The sequence below is a fragment of the Erpetoichthys calabaricus genome, chromosome 4, assembly GCF_900747795.2.
Source record: "Erpetoichthys calabaricus chromosome 4, fErpCal1.3, whole genome shotgun sequence".
In the NCBI taxonomy this organism is placed as follows: domain Eukaryota; kingdom Metazoa; phylum Chordata; class Cladistia; order Polypteriformes; family Polypteridae; genus Erpetoichthys; species Erpetoichthys calabaricus.
In genome coordinates, this window is record NC_041397.2 from 128,224,066 (window position 1) to 128,243,736 (window position 19,671).

Sequence of the window (19,671 nt, forward strand, 5' to 3'; positions counted from 1 at the left end):
GTAGCACTGCCTCCCACCTGACACATTGAGACCACCTGCATTTAAGGAGAGGGTCAGGGAAAGGCATAAGGCACCTTTATCTGAGTAGGTAACCACTATAAACAGGCATGTGTAGTGACATGACTGCTGTTAAACTGAATAATACAGGCTATATAAAAACTGAAGATTCAGCCAGATACCTTACCAGCATGCCAGCCATCAGGTACAGAATCATTATGTCTGTTAAAGCTTCTTTCCCTCAAAATAAACGATTTGTGAGTTGACATGGCGTTCATCAGTCACATCTTGGCATCACAGATGGCTTGTGCCTTAATGAAATTAAACTGCTTACAATTAACAAGAGCAACTTCATTCTTGCTAGGTACCCTTATTGCAATATAAGTGCAATAAAGTGGGACAGTTATGTTAGGAAAACCAGACACTTCTGCATATTTCTATTTTATATTGGCACAAAAATGTTATATTTTATGTATGTACACCCACACGATATGAAAATTGGATGTAGCACATTGCTTGACAGTTAATAGCTTTCAGCACAGCTGCCATGATGGAGTGAAGCTTGACTGAGATATTTCTGACCTCTTGGCTAGTTGTCTGAGAAATAACAACAGGCAGCTGATATAAACTGAACGAAAAAACAAAAAAGTTCTTTAGTGTAAATATACAGCATTGGCCATATTAAATGGAACTAAGATATAGTCTGTACATAATATTCATCGATTTTCAGGTTTTAACATATTTGTCACATCGATGCACATGATATAATAATAACAGCTCAGTGATATGTATTATTGTTAAATGTGGAAAGATATTCTTTAGAAGAATTATTATTAGTTTTCAACACTTTCTTTAACACACTAGCAACAGCTGAGAATGAGAAAATGTAAAGACCATTAAATGGAGTCTGATGTATTTGATGGTGCTCATGGAAACAAATACAGAAAATGTTGATGAAATGGAGAACAATTATAATGATGTAAAATATTTAAACAGTAAAATAAAAATTAGACAAAAATTAATAAAGTAATATTTGTACAATTCTGATTGGGCCGCCAGGAGTCGCTGCAGGGAGGCACAAGGACATGTATTTCCCCTATACCCCGGAAGTACTTCCCAGTCACATGGACGGAAGAAATGATGTACTTCCAGGATGAAGAAGAAGAGTTTTTATATGACCCGGAAGTGTTCCTCGTCACATGGACAGAGAGAGCGAAACACTTCCGGGTCAAGGACTATAAAAGGACTGTGGGAAATCCCAGACATCGAGCTGAGCTGGGTGGAAGGGTGGCAACGCGTCTGGGAGTGGAGGATTGAGAAAATGTAAAGACCATTAAATGGAGTCTGATGTATTTGATGGTGCTCATGGAAACAAATACAGAAAATGTTGATGAAATGGAAAACAATTATAATGATGTAAAATATTTAAACAGTAAAATAAAAATTAGACAAAAATTAATAAAGTAATATTTGTACAATTCTGATTGTAGTTGGCCCTTTTGCTAGTTTGATAAAATACTTACTTACAGAAGCATTATGGAGAAACCTTCAAATCTTTTAGTTTGCATAATTGTTTCCACGTGGACAGAGGTCACTACTTCATTTCAATAATCTAGCTCCTTCAGAGCAAACGCAAGACCATACAAGTACAAAAACATATATTTAGGAGTCGTAGTGGACTATCAACTTCCAGACAGTGTTCAGAAGCCATTAAGAAGGCTAACAGAATGTTAGGTTATATAACAAAATGGGTAGAGTACAAGTCCAAGGAGGTTGTGCTCAAGCTTTATAATGCACTGGTGAGGCCTCATCTGGAGTACTGTGTCCAGTTTTGATCTTCAGGCTACAAAAAGGACAAAGTAGCACTAGAAAAAGTCCAGAGAAGAGCAACTAGGCTGATTCCAGGGCTACAGGAGATGAATTGTGAAGAAAATTTAAAAGAGCTGAGCCTTTTCCATTTTAGCAAAAGAAGACTAAGAGGAGACATGATTGAAGTGTTTAAGAGTATGAAGGGAATTAGTACAGTGGATAGAGACTGTTATTTTAAAATGAGTCCATCAAAAACACAGGTGTACAGCTGTAAAATTGTTAAGGGTAAATTTCGCTCAAACAATAGGAAGTTTTTCTTTACACAGAGAATGATAGACACTTGGAATAAGTTACCAAATAGTGTGGTAGACAGTAAGACTTTAGGGACTTTCAAAACTAGAACTGATGTTTTTTTAGAAGAATTCAGTGGATAGGACTGGTGAGATTTGTTGGAATGAATGGCCTGTTCTCATCTAAATTGTTCTAATGTTCTAATATGGCATGTAGCAATCAAATGCGATCTGAAAAACGGATTTGATTTTATAATGCACTTGGTTGTTATACTAATACACCATAGTGCATATGCAACATGGACAATACGCAGATGCATGCCTTTTTCTGATAATAATACATTAGCACAATAAATACAATGGTAAAGTTATTACAGTTAAATCATTTTAGAATACAGAAGATTTGTGTTATGATTCTCTAAGTTACTTTTGTAAATTTCATTTTTCTACTTATTTCTTATTCAGTATTATTATGTTGTTTACTCACAGCATCACTTTGAATTCCACAGACATTGCCATTTTGTGTAAGACTGCATAACTGTTTCTAGGGGGTGTAGCCTGCATTGCTATAGTGAGATATGGCCGGCTTTTCATCCCGGCCAATACCCCCAGGCTGCTAGATGGAGCCCTCCTTGCAGCATGGAGGTGCCCCGAATGCCAACAGGGAATTATGGACAACTGCGTTTTTATGCACATCCCTGCTGGCTACCGTGGGGGCCGCCAGGAGTCGCTGCAGGGAGGCACAAGGACATGTATTTCCCCTATACTCCGGAAGTACATCCCAGTCACATGGACGGAAGAAATGGTGTACTTCCAGGATGAAGAAGAAGAGTTTTTATATGACCCGGAAGTGTTCCTCGTCACATGGACAGAGAGAGCGAAACACTTCCGGGTCAAGAACTATAAAAGGACTGTGGGAAATCCCAAACGTCGAGCTGAGCTGGGTGGAAGGGTGGCAACGCGTCTGAGAGTGGAGGATTGTGATTATTGTATTGATTAGAGATTTATTGTATATGAGTATAGTGGAGTGGAGGGTGCTTGTTGCACATTATTATTATAAAATAAATAGTAATTGGACTTTTATCTGGTGTCTGGAACAAGGGTTCAAGGGAGCGATAGCGCCCTCTATCTGTTACACTATACAATATGGTGGCACTTTTCAGTCAGTATTATATCTGGATAAACCTCAAAACTCTAATTTTTTCAACTGCCCTTTTCAGGGCCATATTTGTTTGCCTAAATGCAGAAGAATTAGTGGGGAAATTGTCAGTGTTAGAAAGGTATCAGATACTGTACTGTGTAAATTGCATGACATTCTGCCTGAATATCTATTAATGCTCATCACTGACATAGGATATTATATTGCAAGATATTTTGTATTTCATTTTACTTTATTACTATACCTGTACATTTTGCCACACTCTCAAGGTAGTGTCATATATAAATACATCAAGTCATATTAATTATTAATTAATTAATTAATTAATTAATGTTCATAACTTTTATGGACAGAATTTCTAGGCGCAGCCAGGGCGTTGAGGGGGTCCGGTTTGGTGGGTTCATGATTGGGTCACTGCTTGCAGCAGATGATGTTGTCCTGTTTGCTTCATCAGGCTGTGATCTTCAGCTCTCTCTGGATCGGTTCGCAGCCGAGTGTGAAGCGGCTGGGATGAGAATCAGCACCTCCAAATCCGAGACCATGGTCCTCAGCCGGAAAAGGGTGGAGTGCCCTCTCAGGGTTGGTAGCGAGATCCTGCCCCAAGTGGAGGAGTTCAAGTATCTCGGGGTCTTGTCCACGAGTGAGGGAAGAATGGAGCATGAGATCGACAGGCGGATCGGTGCGGCATCCGCAGTAATGCGGGCACTGCATCGGTCTGTCGTGGTGAAAAAGGAGCTGAGCCGCAAGGCGAAGCTCTCAATTTACCAGTCGATTTATGTTCCTACCCTCACCTATGGTCATGAGCTATGGGTAGTGACCGAAAGAACGAGATCGCAAATACAAGCGGCTGAAATGAGTTTCCTCCGCAGGGTGTCTGGGCTTTCCCTTAAAGATAGGGTGAGAAGCTCAGCCATCCGGGAGGGGCTCAGAGTAGAGCCGCTGCTCCTCCGCATCGAGAGGAGTCAGATGAGGTGGCTCGGGCATCTGATCAGGATGCCTCCTGGACGCCTCCCTGGTGAGGTGTTCCGGGCACGTCTAACCGGGAGGAGGCCCCGGGGAAGACCCAGGACACGTTGGAGGGACTATGTCTCTCGACTGGCCTGGGAACGCCTTGGGATTCTCCCGGAAGAGCTAGAAGAAGTGGCCGGGGAGAGGGAAGTCTGGGCATCTCTGCTCAAGCTGCTGCCCCCGCGACCCGACCTCGGATAAGCGGGAGACAATGGATGGATGGATGAAGTCATATTAATGCTGTTAAATGAGATTTGAAAGCTGAACCCTTGCAGGATATTTTCTTTTCTCATTTTCTTTTCTTTGAAGTTACTTTATTATTTTTGAGGGTTATGTGTTATTCTTTCTAAAGTTCATTTTAAAGTTTGCATTTCTGTATAATTCAAAAGCTATAGAATGTTCCTTTGATCATTTTATGTATTAATCAGAAAGATTTACATAACTCATCCATATTCAACACTTTGAAAAGTTGAGAGCAATAATGCAAGTGTATTTATTTCTTCTTATTATGCATCTTGTAATTTTGTGATGTGTTTCCTATGATTACAGACAGACTGTGAATGACCGATTTAACTCTGTGTTCTAAAATTCATGTTTACTAAATGTCTTCGAAAAGAAAGGACTTACACTTAAGGGTTCTTTTCAGTAATCCTGTGGTTGCAGAAATATGACAATAATATAAATTCTAATTTTAAAACAATGCACAAATTATCATCTTAGAACAACTGTAGCTGCAATGAAACCATGTAGGCATAGCAGCAGGTCAAGAGCTGAAAAAATGTGTAAATAATAAGGTTAAAGAAGGAAAGCACTTTTAGAAAAAAATTAGGATTATTGCATCAAAGTGACTTTTTACTGTGTGCACACAACAACAGATATTAAAGGAAGATACTTCATATTGTTATCATAATTCTGTTTAATGTGTAAGAATTCTCAATGACTTTTCTACTTTACTGAAGAAAGATTTAAATAAGGCAAAATTACTTTAAACATTTCAGATCAACATTCCTTTAATTATACACATAAAATATAAACTGCTCAAAAAAATTAAATGTACACTTTGAAAACACATCAGATCTCGATGGGAAAAAAATCCTGCAGGATATCTACAGTATACTGATATGGACTGGGTAATGTGTTAGGAACGAAAGGATGCCACATCGTTTGATGGAAGTGAAAATTATCAACCTACAGAGGGCTGAATTCAAGGACACCCTGAAAATCAAAGTGAGAAAATGCTGCGGCAGGCCAGTCCATTTTACTGAAACTCCATTGCAGCAAATCCAAATCGTACTCAGTAGTTTGTATGGCCCCCACATGCTTGTATGCATGCCTGACAATGTCGGGGATGGGGGGCATGCTCCTAATAAGACAACGGTTGGTGTCCTGGGGGATCTCCTCCCAGATCTGGATCAGGGCATCACTGAGCTCCTGGACAGTTTGAGGTGCAACCTGGTGGCATCAGATGGACCGAAACATAATGTCCCAGAGGTGTCCTATTGGATTTAGGTCAGGTGGGCGTGGGGACCAGTCAATGGTATCAATTCTTTCATCCTCCAGGAACTACTTGCATACTCTTGCCACATTAGGCTTGGGTATTGTTGTGCACCAGGGGGAACCCAGGACCCACAACACCAGCATAGGATCTGACAATGGGTCCAAGGATTTCATCCCAAAACCTAATGGCAGTCAAGGTCCCGTTGTCTAGCCTGTAGAAGTCTGTGCGTCCCTCCATGGATATGCCTTCCCCGACCATCACTGACCCACCACCAAACCAGTCATGCTGAACGATGTTAGAGGCAGCATAATATTCTCTATGGCTTCTCCAGACCCTTTCACGTCTGTCACATGTGCTCAGGGTGAACCTGCTCTCATCTGTGAAAAGCACAGGGCAGCAGTGATTGACCTGCCAATTCTGGTATTCTATGGAAAATGCCAATCGGGCTCCAGGTGCCGGGCAGTGAGCACAGGGCCCACTAGAGGACATCGGGTCCTCAGGCCACCCTCATGAAGTCTGTTTCTGATTGTTTGGTCAGGGACATTCACAACAGTGGACTGGTGGAGGTCATTTTGTAGGGCTCTGGCAGTGCTCATCCTGTTCCTCCTTGCCCAGAGGAGCAGATACCGGTCCTGCTGATGTGTTAAGGACCTTCAACGGCCCTGTCCAGCTCTCCTAGAGTAACTGCCTGTTGCCTGGAATCTCCTCCTTGCCCTTGACATTGTGCTGGGAGACACAGCAAACCTTCTGCAATGGCACGTATTGATGTGCCATCCTGGAGAAGTCGGACTACCTGTGCAACCTCTGTAGGGTCCAGGTATCACCTCATACTACCAGTCGTGACACTGACCATAGCCAAATTCAAAACTAGTGAAAAAACAGTCAGAAAAGGTGAGGAGGGAAAATGTCAGTGGCCTCCACCTGTTAACCCATTCCTGTTTTGGGGGTCATCTCATTGTTGCCCCTCTAGTGCACCTGTTGTTAATTTAATTAACACCAAAGCAGTTGAAACTGATTAACAACCCCCTCTACTACTTAACTGACCAGATCAATATCCCAGAAGTTTCATTGACTTGATGCTCTACTCTGATTAAAAAGGGTTCCTTTAATTTTTTTAGCAGTATATATATAAAATATCCACTGAGTGGAAGTTGTCTGGGTGAAAATGCCTTGTTGATGCCAGAGGTCAGAGGAGAATGGCCCGACTAATTTGAGCTGACAGAAAGGCAACAGTAATTGAAATATCCACTCGTTACAACAGGTATGTAGAAGAGCACCTCTAAATGCACAACACTTTGAACCTTGAAGCAAATGGGTTACAGCAGCCGGAGCCCACACTAGGTGCCAATCCTGTCAGCTCTGAACAGGCAACTGAGGCTACAATTCACATGGACTCACCAAAATTGAACAATAGAAGATTGGAAAAACGTTGCTTGGTCATTTGGATGGTAGGGTTAGAATTTGGCATCAGCAACATGAAAGCATGGATCCATCCTGTCTTATATCAACAGTTCAGGCTGGTAGTGGTGGTGTAATGGTGTAGGAAATATTTTCTTGGCACACTTTGGTCCCGTTAGTGCCAACTGAGCATCTTTTAAATGCCAGTGTATTGTTCCTGACCGTGTCCATTCCTTTATGACCGCAGTGTACCCATCTTTTGATGGCTACTTCTAACAGGATAACACGCCACATCACCAGGCTCAAATCATCTCAAACTGGTTTCTTGAACATGACAATCAGTTCACTGTACTCAAATGGCCTTCACAGTCATCAGATCTCGAACCAATAGAGTGCCTTTAGGATGTGATGGAACAGGAGATTCGCATCATGGATGTGCAGCAGAGAAATCTGCAGCAACTGTGTGAAGCTATCATGTCAACATGGACAAAATCCCTGAGGAATGTTTCCAGCGCCTTGTTGGATCTATGCCATAAAGAATTATGGCAGTTCTAAAGGCAAAAGGGGGTCCAACCCGGTACTAGCAAGGTGCACCTAATAAAGTGGCCAGTGAGCGTATATTATTTTGTATATTTATCCTCTGCTAAGTAAAGGTTAATATTCCAATAAAAACCTCAGAATTAGAATATGGCTAATACGATCAACAGCAATATGCCTATATAATGTCTCACTACAACTGTAACTACCACATTAGAAGTTTGCTTTCTTTTTAGTTTTTTTCTTTCAAGTCATTCTGGTGTACATTTCAGAGGCACTTGCTTTTTAGTAGTGATTCAAAAAAGATGAACATGCAATTTTTTAACAAATGAAAAATTAATGTACATGTCAAGAGTTATTCAGAAACATTTTAGTCTTTTGAATAACCAGCCTACATCACAGGAAATCCAGCCTAGTCCCAGATTTCAGTAGCAATCATGACTGATGGCCAACAATGAAAACAGAAGTACTGTTTTTGAGATCTGCATCATGTTAAAAAGGTGTGTCTAACCTTCACTTTGTGACAGAAATGTGATGCATCCTTGATGACAATACTGTTTTGATCTATGGACTCATCTGGCTTGAACTTAGAATGAACTTTACAACATTTATTGATTTTAGCCATTCTTTTTATCATTATTATAATATAATGTGTGAATTATAATTCTGTTTGAATTGATGCATTTGTTCACACTTTTACCTTTAATTTTCAGTTCTGTCAGTTATTTATAAAGGGAATATAATATTATTCCACCTATCCATTTTATAACCTGCTTATCTATTGCAAGGTTACAGCAACCACACCTGTCTAAGCAGCACAGAGTGCCAGACAGTAGCCAATCAGAATTCTCCACGGCATTACTGATTGACATTGCAAAGATACAGTGTAATTAAAACTGCAGGTATCTGAAATGAACGTTCAGGTCAGAATAATGACATTTTTGGAAATAGTACCCATTTATACTACAGATGCTCACATAATGTATATTGGTGTTAAGGAAAACTTTTGGGAGTATCTGTTCCAGGTGAACAGTGATGATGATGCCCTGAACAACATGTCAACATTTCTGGAAGTTATTAACATGCTATAAAAATAATCAATACAGGCTCATGTTCTTTGTTTAAACTGAGTCATTATGATTATTCTAGCTTAGAGACAACCAGATGATATGTCCATGTTTTTCCCCTGGATGAAAATTGGGCTTGGTGTTTGTGTTACTGTATTTAAATGACTAACTTATCACCTGAGGACATACATGCCTAGATACACATGACACCCTATGCACCAGAACAATAAAATAAAGGAAACAGAAAGCAAGTCTTTGGGAGAGATGGCTCATTGACATGTATAATAAACACCTAAATACCATAAAAATAGGATGTCACTAATTAGAGTCATTTATGTTTGCACTGATAAAGCTGATGACATTTGCTACAGAGGAAGAGAAACTGCTTTAGACACTCTTTGAGTATGTGTGTTGACCCCAGCTTGTTGAACTGAATTGTCTTCACTTTTTTTATGTTCTAACAGAACAGAAATGGTGGCACATTTAAGTACTTGTCTCTGCCTTATTGGCCACAATACATTTAAGTAAATAATGATCTCTATTTTGGGTGGAAATGTAGTCAGTGATTTTTCTGTGGATGAAAGGGCTACTGCCAAAATTGCATGTTATCAAGAATATGGCCACATGATTTTTTTTTGGTTATCACTGAGGAAATGATTATGTTTGTTCTCTCCCTGGAGAAGAGGAAATTATATTAATAAAGGACCGTACCTTCATTTTGTATAGGTTGTTGTGCATTAAAAAACCTCCTTGAATCTCATTCACATATTTGATGACCTGGAAGTCAGAAGAAGGGGAGATGAAAATGTACTACAGAAATAAATGTTGTTGTTATAGTTGATAGCGGGATGTGCTCACTAATAATAAAAAAAGAATCAGCTAAATGTTTTTGTCTACTGCTTAAAAAGCTATCTTTATATATAATACGCTACCTTGGCTGTTCATTTGTCTGTCCAGGATTTTAAATCATCTGTAGCTCGCAAACTATTTGACCTATTGACCTGAAATTTCGTACACATATACTACTTGACTTGACTTGGGTGATGATTGACCTTCAAGGTTATTCCTCTTTTTATTGTTATTTTATTTTATTGTAGAATCAACTCTCTGCAGTGTGCAGCAGGGCGGCTGTGTGGTGCATGCATACAGGCACTGTTCTCATCCCTACCACCTTCGCCATCACTTCCCCTACCTCTTCATATCTTAAATCATTCCTGAGCCAGATTGAAGACTTAAGTGTCAACTTAAGTGAAAAATTAAGGAAAAATGTAGTAAGTAATTGCAACACAAATGCTGACTAAATCAGTTTTAACGCGAAAAGATGTTGACAGAAAAAGAGAAGAAGTGGGCCGCTAGAGTGGAGGAAAGAAGAGCTGCTTGGGAAGCAGCAAGCGCATCAACCTCTGAGCAAACAAATGCTAAACATACAGAGAAAGAGGATGAAAACTATGAATACTCAAGTCAAGTGTATTCACTGCACGTCATCGTGCAGTATGCCGTTACTGGTTATCAATAAACAAAAAAACACACCCACAAACATTTGATTAAGTAAGTATACTATTTGTGCTGTTGTGGGCAGAGATATAGCACCAGTTACAATATGTGTAGAGTTTTCATGGCTTATTGTGTCTACAATTTTTGTTTTTTGTTTTAAAGAAAAAACAGACTAAGGTGGTTTGGGCATGTGGAGCATGCACCAAGATGGAAGTGGAGGGAATGAGGCCAAGGGAGGGAAAAAGAAGAGGTAGGTGTTGGATGATATGAAAGAATGGTTCTTACACTAAAGGATGCGTGGTACTCAAAAGAGGTGAGGAGACAGTTTTGGGAAGCAAGTGGCTAAACTGGTTGAAGCCAGAAAAATACTGTTAAATCAGTGATGATGACAATGTTACTCATTTTTCTTTGACACTAAAGGCATGCCAGGCTAAGTGGAAAATCAAAATTGTGACAGAATGCTGGTGTGCTCTGTGAAATTTTGGCATATTGTGAAAAGTTCTCTTCTGCCTTGTGCCTAATGCTGATATGACAGGTTCAGGCCATCCATGACAATGGTGTGATAGATACATTTATATATTTATACAATTGCCTAAATGGTCCAGAATTTGAGGTTTACTTCTCAGTGTAGATGTTCTCAAGATACTCTAGTTTACACCTATATTAAAAACGTGCAAGTTAGATTAAATGTTGAGGTAAAAGAGAACTGTGGAATTGTGCACGAGTGTGCTATGAAAAGGACTAACATCCTATCTCGGGATGGTTCCTACATTTGCTTGCTGTGTGTTCAGAATTTATGATCAAATGCAAGTTTTTATGTTGTAAACAATAGCCCAAGAGTTCACTGTTGTTTATATCTAGCAGATGAATACCTATGCAGACCTGACTACATTTATTTTCCATCAACCTATTAATGTCACTGTCACTAAGAAGGAGAACTGAAACAAAAGATTTAGTATAACATTTTCAAACCTGCTTAAACGCATTCAGACTAAGGAATTACCAATTTTGACTCACCTAATCCTATGATATATGAATATGATCTGTCCATGAATATTCAAACAGGCATATTCAGTTCAGAGTCACTGGGAGCAGGATATATCCTGTCATTCATAGTAAGATGGGATGGGGGAAGGGAAGTTCAATGCAGGGAAGACCATCATTCACCATGAACTGGATCAGTTTGGAAGAATATAGTAAAAACCCAAGTGACAAACTGCAAAGTTCACAAAGACAGTAATCTAACCAGGATTCAAATTCAGGACTCTGGAGCTGTGAGGCATTAGTGCTAACTGCCAAGAAGAACATAAGAAATTTAACAAACGAGAGGAGACCTTTCAGTCTATAAATCTTGTTTGTTTAGTTAATAGGTAAGCTGTGCAAATATCTCATCCAGAGACTTCTTAAAGGTCGTCAACGTTTTTGCTTCATCTACATGGTTTGCTAGTTTTTTACAGATTCCCAGTACTCTTTGCATAAAGAAGTGCTTCCTGGATTAAGTGTAAATGTACTTCCCCTTCATTTCCACTGGTGTTCTCAAGTACGTGAGTCAATGTTTAGTGGAAAGAATTATGCTGGATCTATTTTATCAAAGCCTTTGAGGATTTTGAAGACCTGTAAGAGGTCCCCACACAGTCTCCTCTGTTTCTGACTAAACAGGTTTAGTTCTCTGAGTCTGTCAGAGTGCATGTCTTTAAGTCCTGGGATGCACTTGGTTGCACTCCTCTGTACAGCTTCAAGTGCTGCTACGTCTTTCTTGTAGCATGGTGACCAGGTGTCAGATTTATAAATCTTGTGTACACACAAAACAAGGCCCAAAATGTGTGTACTCAACTATCCACACAAAAGTCAGGATTTATAAAAGAAAATGTGATTGGAGAACCTGCACATATTTACAGCAAGTTAACTCTGACCCATGCATTTGCAGCTTTTCAGAGAAACTAGGAATTGATTAAACCCTTGGTCAAGTAGAAAAATGCTGCCAAACCAGCTAAATGATGACTCATGAGCATAAGTCTCTTTCTATATGTAAGGGTTTCATTGTGTTGGGACTTTTTGTTTATTGTATAATGCTGAAATTTTAAACAAAATTGCATTTAAACTTTTTTGTCTATTTCAGTCTTGCAGATTTGGTTTCCATATTAGACATTGTCTAATGTTTTTTATTAGCTGAACTGTTATTTGTTTATTTTAATTTTCCGCTTTGGGCAATGGAAGGAAGCACAAGGAAAAGCTTTTCACCTTGAGCAAAGATCAATTCACCAACATTATCAACCATTTTTTTTCAAAAGGGAAGAAAACAGTCCGTACTTACCATCTGCTCAGATGAGCAAAGATAAAAGGTTTGCATTAGGCATACATAACCAGTCCTGTGTGGTTTATCTAGGTGGTAACATACTCCAAGTCCTCATAACTTGTAGGTGACAATAACCTGAATATTTATTTAATAAATATCCCTGTCATTAATTGTTTGATGAAATCATGCCAACCCATGACTTATACAATGACCTTACATAGCATCAGTGCTCTAACTAGTAAATCATTCTATGTAAAAAATAATGATAATAGCTCTAGTCATGTTAACTATAAACCCATATTATGATATGATGATTCTGCAGTAGCTTCACCTATAGATATGAACTATAATCACTATAGTAGCACACCATAATCTAACTAAAATGTCTAGAAGAAGGAGGAAGAATCAGCATGACTTTTTACATTAACCATCTTATTAGTGATTGGAAAATATACTTTCTGACGTTGAGTGAAACATGGCTCAGTAGCGACGGTGCAGCAGTATTAATTGAAGCAGCACCTCCAAATTACAATTTTATTTATGTGCTTCACCAAGGTAAAAAAGGTGTCAGTTTAGTGAGTTTTTTCAGCCAATTAAAATGCAAAGATGTCTGGTTTGGCACGTTTGTGTCATTCAAACATCTTTTTGTAGTTTTTCAAGGAGTAATGCAGTCTCTCATATTGTCAGTTTATAACTGTAGCGGCCAGTGAAAAAATTGTTAGGAAATTCTCTAGCACTAAAACCCCATTGGAAAACTTGTAGAGTGTAAGACCTTAAGAGAAAATGCTGTAGAGCTGAGCATAAATGGAGGAAAACTAAATTAACAGTCCACTGTGAAATATTAAAGGCACATACTATAGCTGAATATAACAAAGTAGTCCATCTTGAGAGGCAATCCTATTTTTCTGAAATTATAAATGATGATGCTGGAAATCCAAGAGTTTTATTTTTAATAGCTAATCATCTTCTAAACCCAATTCATTCAACAGAATGTGGGGTTTTGCCACATTTTTTAAACTCATAATAAATATTACAAATAATATGAAACATCCCTCCAAATTGAATCCTATTAAACCTCACATTTTTTTAGGAAATTAAACTCCTTCATTGAAATAGGTTTTCCTGAACTCTGTGGAAGAATTTCTCAAGTAAACCCTTCCACTTTCGTCTTTAACCCAGTCTAAGCAGGATTTTTAAATGAAGTCTCAAATGTGCTAATTGATAGTGTACTTGATAAAGTGAACTCATCATTACATACCGGGTTCTTCCCAGATTGTCTAAAGACTGCAGTAGTTAAACCCCTGCTTAAGAAAAATAATCCTAACTCCTCTGTACTTGACAACTTTAGACCTACTTCTAACCTGCTCTTTATGTAAAACTCCAGAAAATGTAGTTTTATCAACAATTAAATGACTATTTAAATAAACATTCATTCTTTCAGGTTTTAGAAGAAATCATAAACTGTACTGCTTAAAGAAGTAAATGACTTACAGGTTAATATGGACAGAGACCACATATTTGTTCTGTGTCTACTAGACCTGACTAGACTAGACTTCTCTGCCAGTGTCTTAAATTGGTTTTAGGTTTATTTAACAGGTAAAATTTTTTTTGTTGTGGTGTTTGTAGTTTAGAGATCCATGATATTGTATATGGTAAACAAGGATCTATTCTAGGCACGCTGTTAATTTCCTTCTGTATGCTCTCATTAGGCCAGATTATCTCAAAACAAAAAGAGAACTACCACAACTATACAGATGACACACATCTATATCTGTCTATAGCACTTGATGATCCTGATGCTCTCAGCTCTCTTACCCAATGCCGGTCTTGCATTTCTAAACAAATTAGTAGTAATTTCCTCAAGCTAAATAAGGAAAAAAATTATAATTGTAAATAATGAGAATACTAAAAATAAACTTGATCTTTTAGCATTAAAAGTCAAGGCAGAAGTAAAGAATTTAGGTGTAATCATGGGCTCTGACCTAAACTTTAAATCACATATTAACCATATTTTTTCCATTTACAGAACCTTGCAAAACCTAGTCCTCTTATAACACTGCAAGATGTTAAAAAAAATAGTTCATACCTTTGTTTTCGGTCAGCTAGATTACTATGATGCCCACATAAGAAAGACATTCATCGGTTGTAGTTTGTCCAGAATGCAGCAGCAAGAATCTTAGCCAGAAAAAAAAATTGAGCATATCTCTCCAGTTTTAGCATTATTACATTTGTTATCTGTGTATTTTAGAATTGGCTTTAAAATACAATTAATAGTATATAAAGCTTTAAATAATCTTTCCTATATTTTAAAGTACTTATGTGATCTGATTATTTTTCCAGTAGCCAAGCATTAAAGAAGTGATTAGGTAGCCTTTTATTTTTATGCATCAAAAATCTGGAATACTTTACTAATAGACATACATCAGGCTGACACTGTAGTTAATTAAAAAAAAACTTCTAAAAACCCACTTTTTTACTTTGGATTTTTCTTAGCTAAATTTTAGTTCTACCCTTAATGAACTAGATATTCATGTAATTATTAAACTATTCAATAAACACACAATAAAATCTTCCTTGATGGTGTTCCTGATCAAAGTCCTGTGCAGTAGTTGCTTGTGATGTCTGAATGAAAGTAAAAACCCCAAACTGCCATGAGACCCACTGCATAGAATCCTCTATGACAAAGCCTTAAAAAAGAAATAAAGAAGTACTTAAGAACATTTATGTAAAGTAGCATACCCAGTGGGGGATGGATTGTCTTTTGTCCTGGAAACCTTACAGATTTTGTTTTTTTCTCCAGCTTAACTGTAACTTTTAATTTTTTTTTTCTGTCCATCCTGGCCAACTGACTTTCTCATTGGACTGTAATTTAGAGAGTTAAAAAATCTGTTCTACATTTAAGGGTTGTATTTCTCTTAATTATGTATTTATCTTATGTAAGTGTGCATTATTTATTTTTTGTATACTGTTTATACATTATTATTCTCATCTAATTTTATTTTTCTTTGCATGTAACTACATATTTGACATCAGTGACGTGCGATGAGGTTCATGGCTGGTGAGGCACTGACTCCTTCAGAGTCAGATTTAGAAATATATGAACACAAAAGAGTAGCTTATTCACTATTCAATTGGCAGCATGCACACTGACTACTGGTTATGTTTCATATCTCATCAGCACTCATCAGCAGAGGGTACAGACCTATAAATACCTGGGAGTGCAGCTGGATGATAAATTGGACTGGACTGCCAATACTGAGTCTCTGTGCAAGAGAGGACAGAGCCGGCTATATTTCCTTAGAAGACTGGCGTCCTTCAACATCTGCAATAAGATGCAGCAGATGTTCTATCAGACGGTTGTGGCGAATGCCGTCTTCTATGCCGTGGTGTGCTGGGGATGCAGCATTAAGAAGAAGGACACCTCACGCCTGGATAAACTGGTGAGGAAGGCAGGCTCTATTGTAGGCACAGAGCTGGACAGTTTGACATCGGTGGCAGAGCGACGTGTGCCCAGATATCTATCTATCTATCTATCTATCTATCTATCTATCTATCTATCTATCTATCTATCTATCTATCTATCTATCTATCTATCTATCTATCTATCTATCTATCTATCTATCTATTCTTTACACACACATAGGTAAGTTACATATTTGGCTAAGAAAGAACGTTACATTTTATTGTCGAGAGAGAGTGGAGAGAGCGCATTTGCTCCGCACCCTCCATGTGTTCTAAATTTGCTATTGCAGTTCCAGAATTCATGCTCATACAATACAAATGAAAGTACAGAGTGGTGTATAAAAAAATCGGATTTCAATTTTGACCTTAATTGAAATATTCAGTTGTTTTTAAAAGCTTTTAATTCTGATACTTTAATCAATTTTAATACAGACTGTTCAACAAAATAATAACAAGATAAACAAAAGAATATGTTATTTAAGGTCAAAATTAAGTTTTTAAATGTTGGATTTTTTTTTCTTATTCTGATCCCATTTTTTATAAAATTGAAAACTGTTTATGGTCTTACCTTTAATTGTAAATTAAGTCCATGCGCTTATCCTTCTCCACAAAAATTCCTGTCACGTTCTTGTAAAAGTCCTCCTTATTTTCCTTTAGTTTTAAAAGTCTCTCTGCCTCAATGGAGATTATCGCCAAGAAGAACAGCAGCAACAAGCACCTGTTGGGCTCACATCTGCTCCCTTTGGCACAGTACTGTCTGCCTCACCTTGTGCCTTTTCACTGCGGTTTTATACCCAATCAGCAAGACAAAGTATATCAAACACATTCATTAAAGATATTAGCCAGACTGTGGAAAGTCAGATTGTATAATAAACGTGTCTGCAAAGATTATATTGGTGACATACAGAGAGACAGCAACAGGTACACACCAATTGCAGGCATCAACCCAGTGTGTGAGGGAGAGGATAGTCCAAGGTGAGGTGAGGCTCATTGCTGCTGCACCTCACGTTTCTCCCCTGTATTTGAACAGGAAATGCTCAAATTCAGCAATTTTGACTATAAAAATGATCAAAATTATTGGAATCATACAGAAAACAAATTTATAGCACAGACCATTGGACAAATTTATCTTATGTTATCATTATTAGTTTTTTTATTTTTCATGATGGCAGAGCCTCACCTGCCTCCCCTGACCGCACATCCCTGTTTGACATCTTGTAAAGCACTTTAGGCTACAGCATTTGTATGAAAATGTAATATAGAAGTAAATGTTGTTGCTGCTGAAGGTTTCACTCACACTGGAAGTGTCTGCCTTTTCCATCAGGTTTGCTTTTCTCTAGAGACACTTGTACCTTTTTCCAAATTCATGAATCTCTAGAAATGCTTGTGCCTCAAGCCCCAATTTTGATGTGGAATTCCTTTTTAAAAAGTCAGGCTGAACTACTGTTCAGTGAAGGGCATTTAAAAGAGTAATATTTAATAAAAGTAATAAACTAATGATAAAAGAACAAAACAAGTGAGTCAAAGGAAAACTAGTTAAACAAAGCAAACCAATTTGACACATCTCTAAAAGTAAAAGAAAAAAAAATAATGGGAACTATGATATTTGCCTTTGGCTTCAAATTTGCCTTACACCTATGTTGTTATGTTTTTGGTTACTAGGGGGCTTTGCCCCCTGCTCACTTTGCTCGCCAACCCCTGGGCCAGCGCTACGTGCTAGCCACTTTGTGGTTCAGCCTCTCACGTATGGGGATGCGGATGTATAATTTAAACAGATTGTTATTTCCTTGGGAATTGTTACATATACATAATAGAACTAACTATTTTACATTACAGTGAGCAATTAATCATATTAAAAAATAGTAAAATGTAATAATTTGAAAGAAAATTAGGTTTCATGTTGCGTTAGAGTTATTCATTGTGTTATACGATTTCATTCTGTTTGGATTTGAAATTAATACGCAAATACTTTTTAAACTTACACTTTTACTGTAAAACTTCAGTAAAAACAATTTTTTGAATTAATGTTTCATCAATACCGCATTGACTTTTGATTCTGCGTTTGGATTTACATCATGACAATACAATGTATAACTGCCCGTGAGTGAATTTTGTTTCTTTCTCTCTAATAAATAAACCGACTTTTTCGAATGTTTGTCTCTGTGATTTGTTAATTGTCTTTGCAAAATCTATCCTAAAGGGAAACTGTTAACATTTTAATACGAATGGCATATAAAGATTTCCTTTGGTGTCTAATATTATCCGCGGGAGATGTACTACATTACCTTTCTTAGATACATCCTTCTTTCAACAGTAATTTGGATGGTGGAAGACTGTACGGTGGGTGGTACGGTGGCGCAGTGGGTAGCGCTGCTGCCTCGCAGTTGGGAGACCTGGGGACCTGGGTTCGCTTCCCGGGTCCTCCCTGCGTGAAGTTTGCATGTTCTCCCCGTGTCTGCGTGGGTTTCCTCCCACAGTCCAAAGACATGCTGGTTAGGTGGATTGGCGATTCTAAATTGGCCCTAGTGTGTGCTTGGTGTGTGGGTGTGTTTGTGTGTGTCCTGCGGTGGGTTGGCACCCTGCCTGGGATTGGTTCCTGCCTTGTGCCCTGTGTTGGCTCCAGCAGACTCCCGTGACCCTGTGTTCGGATTCAGTGGGTTGGAAAATGGATGGATGGATGGAAGACTGTACGGTGTAAGCTATTCTAACGGGAAACTGTTAACATTTTAATACAAATGGCATATCAAGATCTCAACAGTAATTCGGACAGTAGAAGGCCGTATGGTGTTAACGGTTGTAGATATTCTTTGAGATATTGTAAGTTGATGTTTTCATTTTCTGCACGATCACCACCAACTGTTTCAGCTTAGTCTATTGATACACATTTAACCAATTTGCCTTGTAACTGATCGACAATTTGTTTGACGTTATTATTTCTTGGTGCTAGGATTAACCGTGTACTCATTTCTTCTGTTGATAACCCTTCATGAAGATATTCTTCAATAAGATTTGGACATAATAATTCTTCTTTTATTGGGAACTTAAAATGAGGAAAACGTAAAAATTTATAAGAGCTAAGAGAGCAGGAACCGTGTCTGTCAAAAGCATTCACACGAATGAGAGGTGACAAGGCCATGTGCGTGGTTGAATATCTCCAAAGTCTCGTCTCGTGGGACTTGAAACTATCTCTTTGAAAAAGTCTTGTCTCAGGATTTCCTTTTATAATAGAGAGATATTATTATTATTATTATGAACTGTTCTCACCTACTTTGCAGTATCTGGCCTGGTCAGTAGAACAGATTTACAGGGTTATAACTGAGTACAGAGTACAATGAAATTCTTACTTGCATTTGCTGATCAACATGCAACACATCATCTCTTTCTGCTGCTATGATTAGTGAGTATAATAACTTTACGTCACAACTTCTGCCTGCCTTACCTGAAAAAGCTCATAACATACAGTATGTGTCATTAACAGACAAAGAGAATAAGTTTTGAACATAATAGTACAGAACACCTAGATGTGATGATTTTTATAACTTCTCATTTTGTCATTATAATTAATCAATGCATTGGAATTGAAAGAAAGATAGGAAAACAAGTGAGATATTCCAAAATAACTATATCAGATTAATTTGACACCAGACATACTGCAG